Raw genomic sequence first — 12,078 nt, 5'->3', positions numbered from 1 at the left:
CGCGAAGAAGATTAGTGATGCCCGTGCAGGAGAGCCAGAAGCCACTTGTGTAAACAAGAAGATTATTATTATTATTATTATTAATGGACAAAAATTGCTTGGCAGTACAAGACTGTCAAGCTAGGCCGCAGGCCTTTGAGAGTGCCCATATCTTGTTGTTCTCCATAAATCATCAAGATTCTTCTTAAACAATGCCACAGTTGGTGCAGAAATAACATCTGCTGGAAGAGAATTCCACAAATTAACTACTCTGTTGGTGAAAAAATTATGCCTCACTAGCAGCCGAGATCGAAATTTAAAGAGTTTACGGTGGTTACCTCTGGTGGTATCCGATTACAAGTAAGTTTTTATGTTTGTAACATCTCAAGTCTCCATGCCAGCTGCCAGTGGATTCATTCACGTAAATAAACAATACAAGAAAACATTAAACTGACATATGCCACGTTCTTTACAATAAGCTTACAGTTACATATAAAATACAAGTAAACAATTTTGTCTTGTGCAGCTGTCATGGCGAACTTTCTTTGTGTTGGTGTCAGGCAATTCAATACGTGCTTAATCTTTTTTGCCTTCACCTGGCGTAGCTACTAGGCTCTAGTGGCTTGGCTGTCTTCCTTTATCTGGTTCATCTGGCTTGCATACGCCTACAGCATTGTGTAGCTATCTCCTGAAAGTTGTGTATGCATAACTATAGTGTGTCACCCATCACTGTGCCATTGCTACATCACTGATGAACCTTACTTAGCTCTAGTTGATGTTGATATGCATTGCTGTATATTGGCTAATAATTTTTAGGCAGGTTATATAGAGCCGGTACCGGTTACACTGTTTTGCCGGCTATTTTACCGGCAGTGGAGGGTATAATACTTAGAATGTTACGTGCATTAAAAAAAACTTGTACAAAAAACCTAAGAAAGCGAAAAAAAAAAGTTGTCTAAGCGAGGGTTCGAACCCGGGCATCCGTACTCATAAGCAATGTTTGTAACGATTATACCACCGGTGCTGCAGCTAGCCATATTATTTAGTTTCTACGTTATAAACATCCGACTGAAGTGACTTCTATATATAACAAGAGTGAAGAAGAAACCAAAGCTGAACCCTAGCCTACCCCTAACGCTAAGGAACTACTTTTCGCATCCCCTAAAGTTGAATGCTCGGGGCAACCTACTAGACGCGTGCCCTAAAGTTGAATGCTCGGGGCAACCTACTAGTGCCGGCACAATAGCCGTTAGTGTTTGCAAACCGGTACCGGCTAAATATACACTTCGTAATTTTTATCTGCATGGTGATGTTGCCTATAATGTATTGCTGCATACAATACTGCAATAATGTATAGTTCTCTCCTGTATGTTTTGTATACATATACTTTGTACACATCACTGTGCCATTTATACCACACCAATGATGTACTGGCACCATAGGCGGCGGAAATGGGGGGGCTAGGGGGCTAAAGCCCCCCTCGGTCTGCTGAGGGGGGGCTTAGCCCCCCTCAGAATGATATCACACCGAAATTATCTTTCTTGGAGTGGGGCTGAAAACCGTGATAAAGATCGAGATACTGTAATAGAGCAGTCACTCTAATAAAGTAGTCAGTGTGTAGCGAGCTATGAAAGGATTTTTATGTAGTTTATCAGCTAGAAATGGTAGCTGGTGAGGTGGAAAGCTCTTGTCAGTTGGTTGCGACCTTTTTTTTCTTTTTTTTTTTTTGGTCTCACCTTACCAAACTATAGAAATAAGTCTGGGTCAGCCCAGCCCCCCCTCATATCAACTACTTCCTCCGCCGCTGACTGGCACTTAGCTACTGGTGGCCTTTAGTTACGATGCCACTATTGTGTTATATCTGTCACTACTGTGACATATTGAGTTGATTTGGGGATAATGCATTCACCACCTAATAGCCTCACCGGGGGGCTGTCACGTTGGTGTATGTACTTGGTTGTATGTGACGCGGTCCTAGTAATAATAATAATAATAATAATAATAATACTGCAATAGGCTGAATTCAATGGCCATCCTTTGGCTAACATGTTTTGTAATGTAATTGAGTTCTGATACCTTTTCTTAAACATTTGGCTGCCAGGTCCCTGTAGCTGCTGTCACATTAACTTTACAATGGTACTGAGCTATAATCTTGAACAAGGACACTTTCTTGAGCAATTCAATCACACGAAATCTAATTCTGACACCAGTTTGGTGCTTTAATTGTGTTAGTAAAAAGGGTTCAGCATAATTTGAGCATTTTTAAGCATTGCAGCGTAGCATTTAATATAGGTTAACTGCTTGTCAGTCTCCATAACAGTTGTAAGTATGATGGGTGTATGGGAAGTGTTTTGGTGTTATTGCCATAGGGTTGGAGACCTGTTTAATCACATGACTTTGCTGATTGGCTTTCAATATAAACTGCATTGATGTCATACCTCTTGACAGGTCACGTGATACCACAGAAACCATAGACAAGGATACCAGTGCCACATAATATAAGCTGGTGAATGCCAGCATTGTATCCCTGGGTTGCCAGACTTTCAAGTATTCCACATAAACAACATGTTGTACTTCAATTCGTTATAGGGACTCTACCTGTAAGATTATACTCAAGCAAATTTGATGTCATGTATATAGTCTTACACTGATTGATGGTTAGTACATAAATTTTACAACACGTGGTTTTAATGATTCCCCTACAAGACACAAATATATGACCTACTATAAATTAACCACTGTAAAAATTAAAAAAAAAAAAACAGTTTAAGGTCTGGCCAGTAGTGAGTCAGATCCTGCATGATGATAGCCTTGCTGAGAGAGCAGCCAGGTGTTGTGGAGCAGTTCTGGTATATAGCTGATAGAATGAACTCTTCCACCTACCCAGAGTTTGTATAACCAAATCTTGACTTCCCACAGTAGCTGTGGTGGTGGCAGCTCCTATTAGAAAAACATGGTCCTGAGCTGGGAGGCCAGCCTTAGTCAGTGCAGATGGAACTTCCTCCACAAATCTTGACTTCAGTAAAGGTAAGCCATCGTCACAGATGAACAAGGCTCCTGGTTGGGGGTCTCGCCCTACCAGATATGCTAACAATGCGGACACCGATGTCATCCCCCATTCTCCCTATGACAACTTTGACACCTATTCTGTCCTGGTCAGTCTTTGAGTGTTTTAGTTTCAATGGTATCACTGATAGGATTGAAACTGTTGTCTGTCGAGAGGTCACTCAGGGACAAGTGTGTTCTGGGGTCCTATGTTGAACTGACTGTAATCTCTCCTGATCATGAGTTGCAGAAAGAGAAAAATGTCGCTGATGAAGCTGCCCATAACATTGTGGTGTTAAAAGAGGGTTCTGATTGAAACCACACTCCCTTCAGTTTTTGAAGGATAGCTGGAGTTATTGGCAGCCAAGCACTGGGTGCATTTTCCTTTTTTCCAGCTTCAACTTTGACACCTTTTAATACCTGCCTGAGATATGGCATTTGGCTCACTTGAGGATCACCTAGTCCATGAGAGATATGTAGTTGCCAACCACCAGGAAGGTAGGTGCTTATGGAGTTGTGGGCCAAGCCCTGTTAACCAAGGCATGCTACAAAGTAACAGAGAGTGTACTCTCATTGGCTGGTAGAGGATTGAGGTTGAAACTATTACAAAAGGTGAGATAGCGGCATTCAGCTGCAGCGTAGGTCTTGTGAGTAGAGGGAGCTAAAGCAGCTGCAAAGTATCCTTGAACAGCTTCATCCAGCTATTGGATGTCCAGGTGTGGTTCTGCGTCACCAGGGTGATTAGGGGGGAGGAATTGTTGAGGGATGAGACAGTGCTTGGGGAACCTGTGAAATGAAAGAAAACATGTCAAGTTTATTGTCTTTACCAGCTAAGTGGATTGCATGGAACCAGAAATTGTGATGGGCAGCAAAGAAGACCAATAAACAAATCAGGTGCATGAGGTGAAGGTCTTTGCAGAAGGTAGAGTTGATTGCTTCTACCACTGCCAAGTTGTCTACTCTGAACAATACTATCTTGCCTGACCAGAACTTTCCCCATATGGCAGCAGCAAAAATAACTGGAATCAATTCCTTGATAGCTATAGAGAGTGACTGAAGCCGTCTCTGACACCACTTTAAGGAAAGCCAGTGTGGGGCTCCCTAGGCTCCACAACCCCATGACCCTGATGTATCAGAAAACACTGACACGTCTGCAGTCTGTCTTTGAACATCCTATAGGATGGATATGCCATTCCATCTCTCGATGAAGAGGAACCACCACAAAAGATCTGCTTTTGCTGGAGCATTTAAGTGAATATTGAGATGGGTTGCTTCCAATCTCTTGCATGGAGTACAATCTGCAGAGGAAAGGTCTGCCTGGGCGGGCCACTTTTGTAGCAAACTGGAGAATTCCCACCAAGCTCTGAAGGTCTTTCTTGCGAATGGACTTCTTCAGAATGCAACACCTTTCAACACAGTCCCATAACAGCTCTGCGCATGATTAACTTTTCCTCTGGTAGTCTGAACTGCAGTGCCACTGTGTCTACCTCTATGCCAAGGAAGGTCAACACTGGGATGGACGTTCAAGGTTAGATAGTTCTAGTGGAATTCCTAAGTCAACAAATAGGGATACCAGTTTTGTCTTCTGGAGAATAGCTTGTCTGGCTACGCGAATGAAGTCATCCAGGTAATGGTGGAGGCTATTACCGATCCCCTTGCTCTGAAGGATCCACTGCACTGTGTCAGCCAAAATGTTGGGGATTGACCTCAAGCCAAAAGGTAGTGCATTGTCAATATACACTGAGTCTTTCCAACATACTCCAAGGAGAGGTTGGTCTACAGGATGGATGGGAAGCATTCTGTAAGCTTCCTTGATATCTGCTTTAACTAGAAAGCAACCCTGGTGTTTATGCAGTACTATGGAGGATAGATGGTCAATAGAAGCATACGATAAACTGGACAATTGGAGAGAGATGCCATCATTTATACTGTGATTCTTAGGAGAGGAAAGATCCAGAATTAGTCTCCACTTTCCACCCAGGGGCTGATGTGAATGTCTTCGGGATAAACTCCTCTTGGAAGTTTGATCATTCTGTTGAGAGACACTTCTCTGGCCAGGTATTCTGAGATAACTGACGGCACTTTGGATGGCATATTTTCAGATGCTTTCAGATGATGTGTCCTATCAAAGCCAATCCGGAAGCCGTCTGCAATTCCACTCAATATGTAATTAACATATATTCTCTCTGGGTGGTGTGTTAGCAGCTTCTTCCAGCTCTCCAACACTAAAGGAGAGTGACTACTAGCATACAAGGATAGACCACCTGCTCCCCTTGGTGACTATTCAGAGCAAGTAGGTCTTCAGTGTAATAGTAACAGCCATCATCCACCATCCCACTCTTGAAGAGAGATAGATTCAGCTGCAAGCCTGTAATGTGAAAGGACCAAGCAGTGATCACACCCCAAGGTGGAAATGCTGGCCCTTTATAAGTGAATGTTGATGGAATTAAAAGTTGTGAAATATTACTAAGACTGGGCTGCTATATAGACCTATATCACTTTGACAGGGGGAATCACCCAAGAGCAAAGACTTCAAAGGCTTACAACTATCTACCTATAAGCAATACTTAATTTACTTTATGTATTATCATGTTATTGAAAAAAGAATAAACAAACTATTTAATCATAAATTTAAAGTTAATCAATCCGGTGCCCTTTAGTGAGGCTGTTCCTTTCCTGCTGGGGATTTGCAGTCTTTCCCTGGTGCGGTCTTCCACAATGGTAGCACTTGTGGGAAACTGGCATGGTTGTTGATCACAGTATTCTTTGAAATTCCACTTTAAGCACACAGCAGGAATTGAATATGGTGTAGCCCTCTTTCTTGCTATTGCTGCTTTAGCTGTAGCAGGCAGAAGCCACGTCTGTTTTTGTTGGGCTGCTAGACATTGTCCATATATGGGGAAGTTCAGCTCCCCCTACTTCCTTAAGGACTTGGCTGCTGCCCATTCTCGAAAATCCTTATCATATTTTAGCCATTGTGTTCCCAAATCATTGGACAGCTGTAGAACTAGGTGTAGGTGGGCTTCCTACCTTGTCGCTTCCTCTTTGGTAGTATTGTTATCAGAAAGTAATACTGCCATGAACCTGGAAAAGGCCTGGATCCATGACAATATATCTGTGATATGACTCTTTTTCCTGAATCAGAAAGTATCCGCTGTCCAGCAGCATTGACTATTAATTCAGCTGGTTGGGTAGCATTCTCTTCGAGTAATGAAGACAGGTCCACAAATTCCCATCGTCTGTTTTTTTCAACCAGCTTAATTGGAAGAAGGGGCATTCCTTCTGCCACAACCATTGGGGACGCTGGGGTACTGGGTAGGACATCAGATGTGCCAGCATTGCTGAGTAGAGATGGCAGTGAGGGAATGGATGGTACCTGCAGTGGATCAATAGGCAATGATGGCCAGAATGCCAGGGGTGCTCCTGCAAAAGGAATACACGCATGTGAGTTGCTACCTTGGTACAGTGGACCTGTGAGTCCTGCAGGTATAATAACGAGCCATTTAGAGGCTGAAGACTACAGAGGTTATTGACTGATAGTGAGAGTTGCTCTCAATTTTGTTTTGTTTGTTTGTTTGTTTGTTTGTTTTGCTAGATAAGCTGCTTGACAATTAGGCTTGGTAATGTTGCCTTTGTCTGAGGCTGATGAATGCCAGCCTATACTGCTGGAAGCTAAAGGTCAATTAGCTTCTGCTGCTTAGAACTGGTACTTGATGTCTACCAGCTTCTGTGCCAACTCAAGCATCCGCCTCTGGTGTGACCTCTTGCTGTGGGTGCTGACTCATCAAAATGTTAGCCACATGCACTGGGTTTGCTGCTTTAGAAAAAGGAAGGTAATCCGGTGGCCAATAATTTAGCATTCTTGTCTGCTTCAATGTACAAGTTCTAACGTAAATGCTGGTGGGACAAATTGCCTAACTGATGGAAAAGCCTGCACAAGTATGCAAACCACTCCTAGCTGTCAGGACTTGCAAATTGGAGCTCTATAGGTTGGTAACTAGATTACATTATAGGGCTTACCTCCACTGGCTGAGCTCATGTCGGATGGTCTTGATGATGGCCCTGGGTCTCATACCGTGGTAGAAGAACTGCATTGCAAAGGGCTTGTAGCCGATGGGGAGGATTGAATAATCAGTGCCATGGCCCCTGCAATCTGCTGAATTGTTTCTGCTGAGAAGCTACTAGAGACTGGATTAACAGCATGACCGCCGATTGAAGCTGAGCTTGTAGCTGTGGCCGGTGGAGCAGGTGCAGCTGACTTCTGACATCCTCAAGTCTGGTGGTCATGAAGCAAATTCAGAAACACGAACTCCTGAAACTTCTTACACTTGCCAAGTAACATAATGGAGTGAGAGATGCTGGCAAGTCCATTTATATCCCGTCTAGGAATGTGTTTACCTTAGCAACCCAACACCTCAAACAACTTGTTTACCTTCCCAACCAACTGTCTCCCCTCTTTGGGAAGGTACAAACACTGGACTGGACTACTGGAATGGACTACTGTTTTTGGCTTTTATATTCCAGGGTACACTTACTGTATTTGTAAAAACTTATCCCTCAGAAATGCCTATACTTGGTACATTCTCCACCAAAGCATCCTATTCAGTGCAGACTACTTTCCATAGCATGCCTATAGTTTCAAAGCTGAATGTGTACATAATTATGTTGATAGCAAATGGTTTAATTCCCATGTTTGATCCCCAAATGTAAGCAGTATATTGAAGAGAGATTCTCTGGACCAACTACTATAGATTTGCATGAAGATGCAGTGTCAAGTTTTTCATGGGACTAGATGTTGAAATGACAACGTATATCAACTACTGTAATTACACCTGTACAAGTAGCTGCTACATTCATACCAAGTAGTGACTAGTGAGTTGTAACACTACTGTTGTACCACTACCTTGTTTATGTACACATTGGCTTATTATCCAATGGCGGATCCAGGATGGGGCATTTGGGGCAAATGCCCCCCCCCCCCCCCCTTCAAGAAATTGCATACAAGATCGAGATACTCTAATAGAGCAGTCAATTACTCTAATAAAGCAGTCACAATGTTCATGAGGCAGTGTAGCTTACCTATGAAACTATAAATAGGATTTTATTGACGTGATATATTTGGTAAAGGATAAATAGCTATTATTGTTGTGACCTTTTTTTTTTTTTTGGTCTTCAACTGTTTTTCAGCAAGGTGCCCCCCCTCTTTCCAAACTCTGGATCCGCCCCTGCTACCCCTAATGAGTTTTGTAATAACTTAAGTAACTTTTATGATCACACCTGTGCGTTATAATCTTTTGATTGCTGCACAGTAATAAATATAATACAGGGGGGAAAGGCATAAAGCTTGTGAGTCCTGCTCATTACAATTGAAATTGTCTAGTCTAATTTTAAAATCATTTAACTACAGTTTGTGACTTAGCTAATTCAATAGCGGTAGACGTCTAAATGGTTCCATACATTGATAGATTAATAGACATGACTTACCTGCACACACACACACACACACACACATGTATAATACGGTGTAAAGTAGGGATAAAAATGATGTGTATTTATGAGTTTGTGTTGTCTAAGCCTGTGCCGGTGTTGTGTCTACTATAGACTGAGGATGTAGAAACACGCCATTTATACCTCAGCCTGAGCAATGATTTTAATCACAATGTCATGACGATTTACAATCACAAATCTACTTAAATACTAGCTACAATATGAGTCATCTCCTTCCTCGTGGCCTTCTCTTTGCGACCTCCCCTTCGGTCCCCGGACTCTTCCGTGCTCCGCCTGGCCTGCTGCTACGGTCTTTAATACAGGACTTTGTATACAGTACGTACCAAATTAATAAGCTATATACCGACTAAATGGCACGTGTACGCATGCACCAGTCACACTGTAAAGACTGTTTAGTTCGTTACAGTAATGCACTCCCACTTCCGGGGGCGTGGCTGACATACACTGTACTTCATGCAACACCAAACTACACACACACACACACAACCATTAGTGACATAAATATTATTCTACCAGCTAGTGATCACTTCGATTACATTTCATTGGGAGGGAACATATCGTAGTGGCGGATCTAAGATTTTTAAAAGGGGGTTTCTGAAAGTTGGTAAAGCTGAAAGTTGGTAAAGCTGAATAAGACATCTGATGACATTTCTCCGGAAAATTTTAGAAGCTCTGAGATCAGGTTTAGGCTATTTTTAGTAATCAATTACAATAAATTTATAATCCAATGCTTTAAACTGTAAATACTATATATAGGGCAAAGATGGTGATTACAAGCTGTAGCTTTGATTGCTCTATTAGAGTAGTTATATGACTGCTCTATTAGAGTATCTCGATCGTTTTTAATGCAGTTGGAGATGAAAGTGGGTGTTGCTGAGGGTTTAATAGCTATAAATGATGTTAGTTTAGTCATAGGCGGCGGAAAGGGGGGGGGGGGGGGGGGGTGGGGGGGCTAGGGGGCTAAAGCCCCCCTCGGTCTGCTGAGGGGGGCTTAGCCCCCCTCAGAATGATATCACACCGAAATTATCTTTCTTGGAGTGGGGCTGAAAACCGTGATAAAGATCGAGATACTCTAATAGAGCAGTCACTCTAATAAAGTAGTCAGTGTGTAGCGAGCTATGAAAGGATTTTTATGTAGTTATCAACTAGAAATGGTAGCTGGTGAGGTGGAAAGCTCTTGTCAGTTGGTTGCGACCTTTTTTTTCTTTGGTCTCACCTTACCAAACTATAGAAATAAGTCTGGGTCAGCCAGCCCCCCCTCATATCAACTACTTCCTCCGCCGCTGAGTTTAGTGCAACTGCATGCAGGGGTATAGCTAGACGTTTAGTGACGGTAGGGCCTAGGTGGGGCACACCTTCGCATCAAGTCCTCCATGCAATATACAGTGGAACCTCTCTTATCCGGGCGGTCTGATACCTACTACTGTCCGTATCTCAGAAATGTCCGTAACTAAGAATAACATGCTATTATGCTAAAGTGACTAACTTAAATACAAGTAATGTTGTTATTGCTATGCAGTTTAGTGGGCAGAGGGGGAAGTCACTACAGAGCAGTCATGGTCACTCCCTGGGCTGTAAAAATGCATTATCACCTAGCAACCAAGTGGTAGTACAATAAACAAGCCATCAAACAGGTAAACAGCAGCCTTTAGGCTCCCTCCTTGTGCTTTCATCTAAGCCAAACTTCCTTCATTATGGTCAATAAACTACAAGCCACATGACCAATTTGGGCTGTCCGGACAATGGAGGTGCCTGGATAATAGAGGTTCCACTGTAACCACACCGACATAAGAGTCTATCTCACTGTGGACTCTTACAAATTTATATAGAAATCTTATTAAAGTGCATGGTTGTGCCTAGCTAGCTAAATATACTGCTACATTGCTGTTTCTGCAGCTAATTGACCCTACAACCTACGCTATTGCTCGATCAACATGCAATTTTACCTAATTTCTTCTTCCACGGCTCTCGCGGATTAACTCTTGATCCAAATTTTAATCGCCGGGCTAGCAACATGTCACACATCAGCACTGCAGTGTTGGAGATCCGCTAACCACAGGTAATGTGATGATTGCACACTGAGAGAACAAAGAAATGTGATGATTGAAACAATCTTCACCTATGGAGAATACTACAAATTACAGAGTTTTACAGAAAGAATCCCTTTGAATTTCTCAGGATCATTTTTTACAGGCCTATACAGTGTTAGACACTCTCCCTCCACTATTATTAACTCTTGATACTACTCTATGACAGGTGTTGAGTGAGGTCTTGATAGAAGACGTGCAAGAGGTTTAGTATTCCTTTTAATGCTCACTGCAAAAAGGGTTGTGAATAGTGAGCTGATAGTGATTGGAGATTAGACCTATGATACGGAGATTGTCAAGATGATGAGGCACATGCTACTATGCATTCCTTTTAATTCCGCTTGTTCTGCTGTGTGAACATTTTACACATCTGAAGGAATCCCTTTGAATTTCTCAGGATCATTTTTTACAGGCCTATGCAGTGTTAGACACTCTCCCTCCACTATTATTAACTCTTGGTAGTATGTTATCACCTTGACTTGATATAATCACGATACGTACAGCCTCATTTTACTGACACCTTCCCTCCAACTCACACATTTGAACTCGCGATCACGTGATAGTGGGCATTTAATGGAATTAATTTTTTTGTCCGCTGATGTTAGTAATAGCGAAATAACAGGAAATTGTATCTGCAGCGATGATTTTCATATAAAATCTGCATGGTAACGTTGTGAAAAATCGTCGCTCGTCGAATCACGTGACTTGCAACATTTACTGACGGTGGGCCTGGAAAGCTGACGGTGGGGCATAGGCCCCAGTGTAGCTACGCCACTGACTGCATGCATGCTACTGAAATACAGTGGTATATAGTTGTTTGCTATTCAAAATTGTCAGTGCAACAATGTTTATGTATTTATACTGCCACTGAAAAGGGGGTTTCGACAAAACCCATCTAGATCCGCCACTGTTAGGCCACTCCAAATAAATTCTCTGTTTCCGTCCTGGACTCAAGCATATTTGCATGCGGGCGGGCGGGCGGTCCATTACTATTATTTCATTATAAGATTGCAGCTTTTCAAGCCATTATTTGCTGGCACAACCATAGAAAGCTGCATAAAAGCATGCTTAAGCTTTTAAAGTTGCAAAAATAGTGCAAACGTAAAGTTTGTGCCAACTCGATAGCACTGCTGACACGTGAGCTGACACTGTTTCAAGTAGTCTCGTGCCCAGCCGGGCTCGCGCTAATGCGCAAACACCGTCTGGTGACAATGCTCGAGTTTCTTGGGCCCGGAAGTGCGATCCAGCCAATATTTTGGCTGGATCGCACTTCCGGGCCCAAGAAACTCGAGCATTGTCACCAGACGGTGTTTGCGCATTAGCGCGAGCCCGGCTGGGCACGAGACTATGTTTCAAGATGGCTTTTACTGAGCCTCTCAGTATGCAACAATAACCAGAAATAATGGAAGAATACGGAATAATGGAATATTTAGAGCTGACAGTAACTAGATGCGGGCGG

At 42.7% G+C, this 12,078-nt stretch overlaps 1 protein-coding gene across 1 annotated transcript in view; it reads left to right on the top strand.

Moving 5' to 3' along the window:
* Window positions 1–318: 318 nt before the first annotated feature.
* The window catches only part of LOC136250342 (multidrug resistance-associated protein 1-like), a 44,863-nt gene continuing 33,103 nt past the window's right edge, over window positions 319–12,078 (top strand). Inside the window, exon 1 of the mRNA XM_066042533.1 lies at window positions 319–339. The gene's annotated coding sequence lies outside the window, so the exon portion shown is untranslated. The remainder of the gene's footprint in view (window positions 340–12,078) is intronic.

The sequence above is a fragment of the Dysidea avara genome, chromosome 3 (assembly GCF_963678975.1).
Source record: "Dysidea avara chromosome 3, odDysAvar1.4, whole genome shotgun sequence".
Lineage (NCBI taxonomy): Eukaryota > Metazoa > Porifera > Demospongiae > Dictyoceratida > Dysideidae > Dysidea > Dysidea avara.
This window is presented reverse-complemented; position numbering and strand designations above follow the sequence as displayed.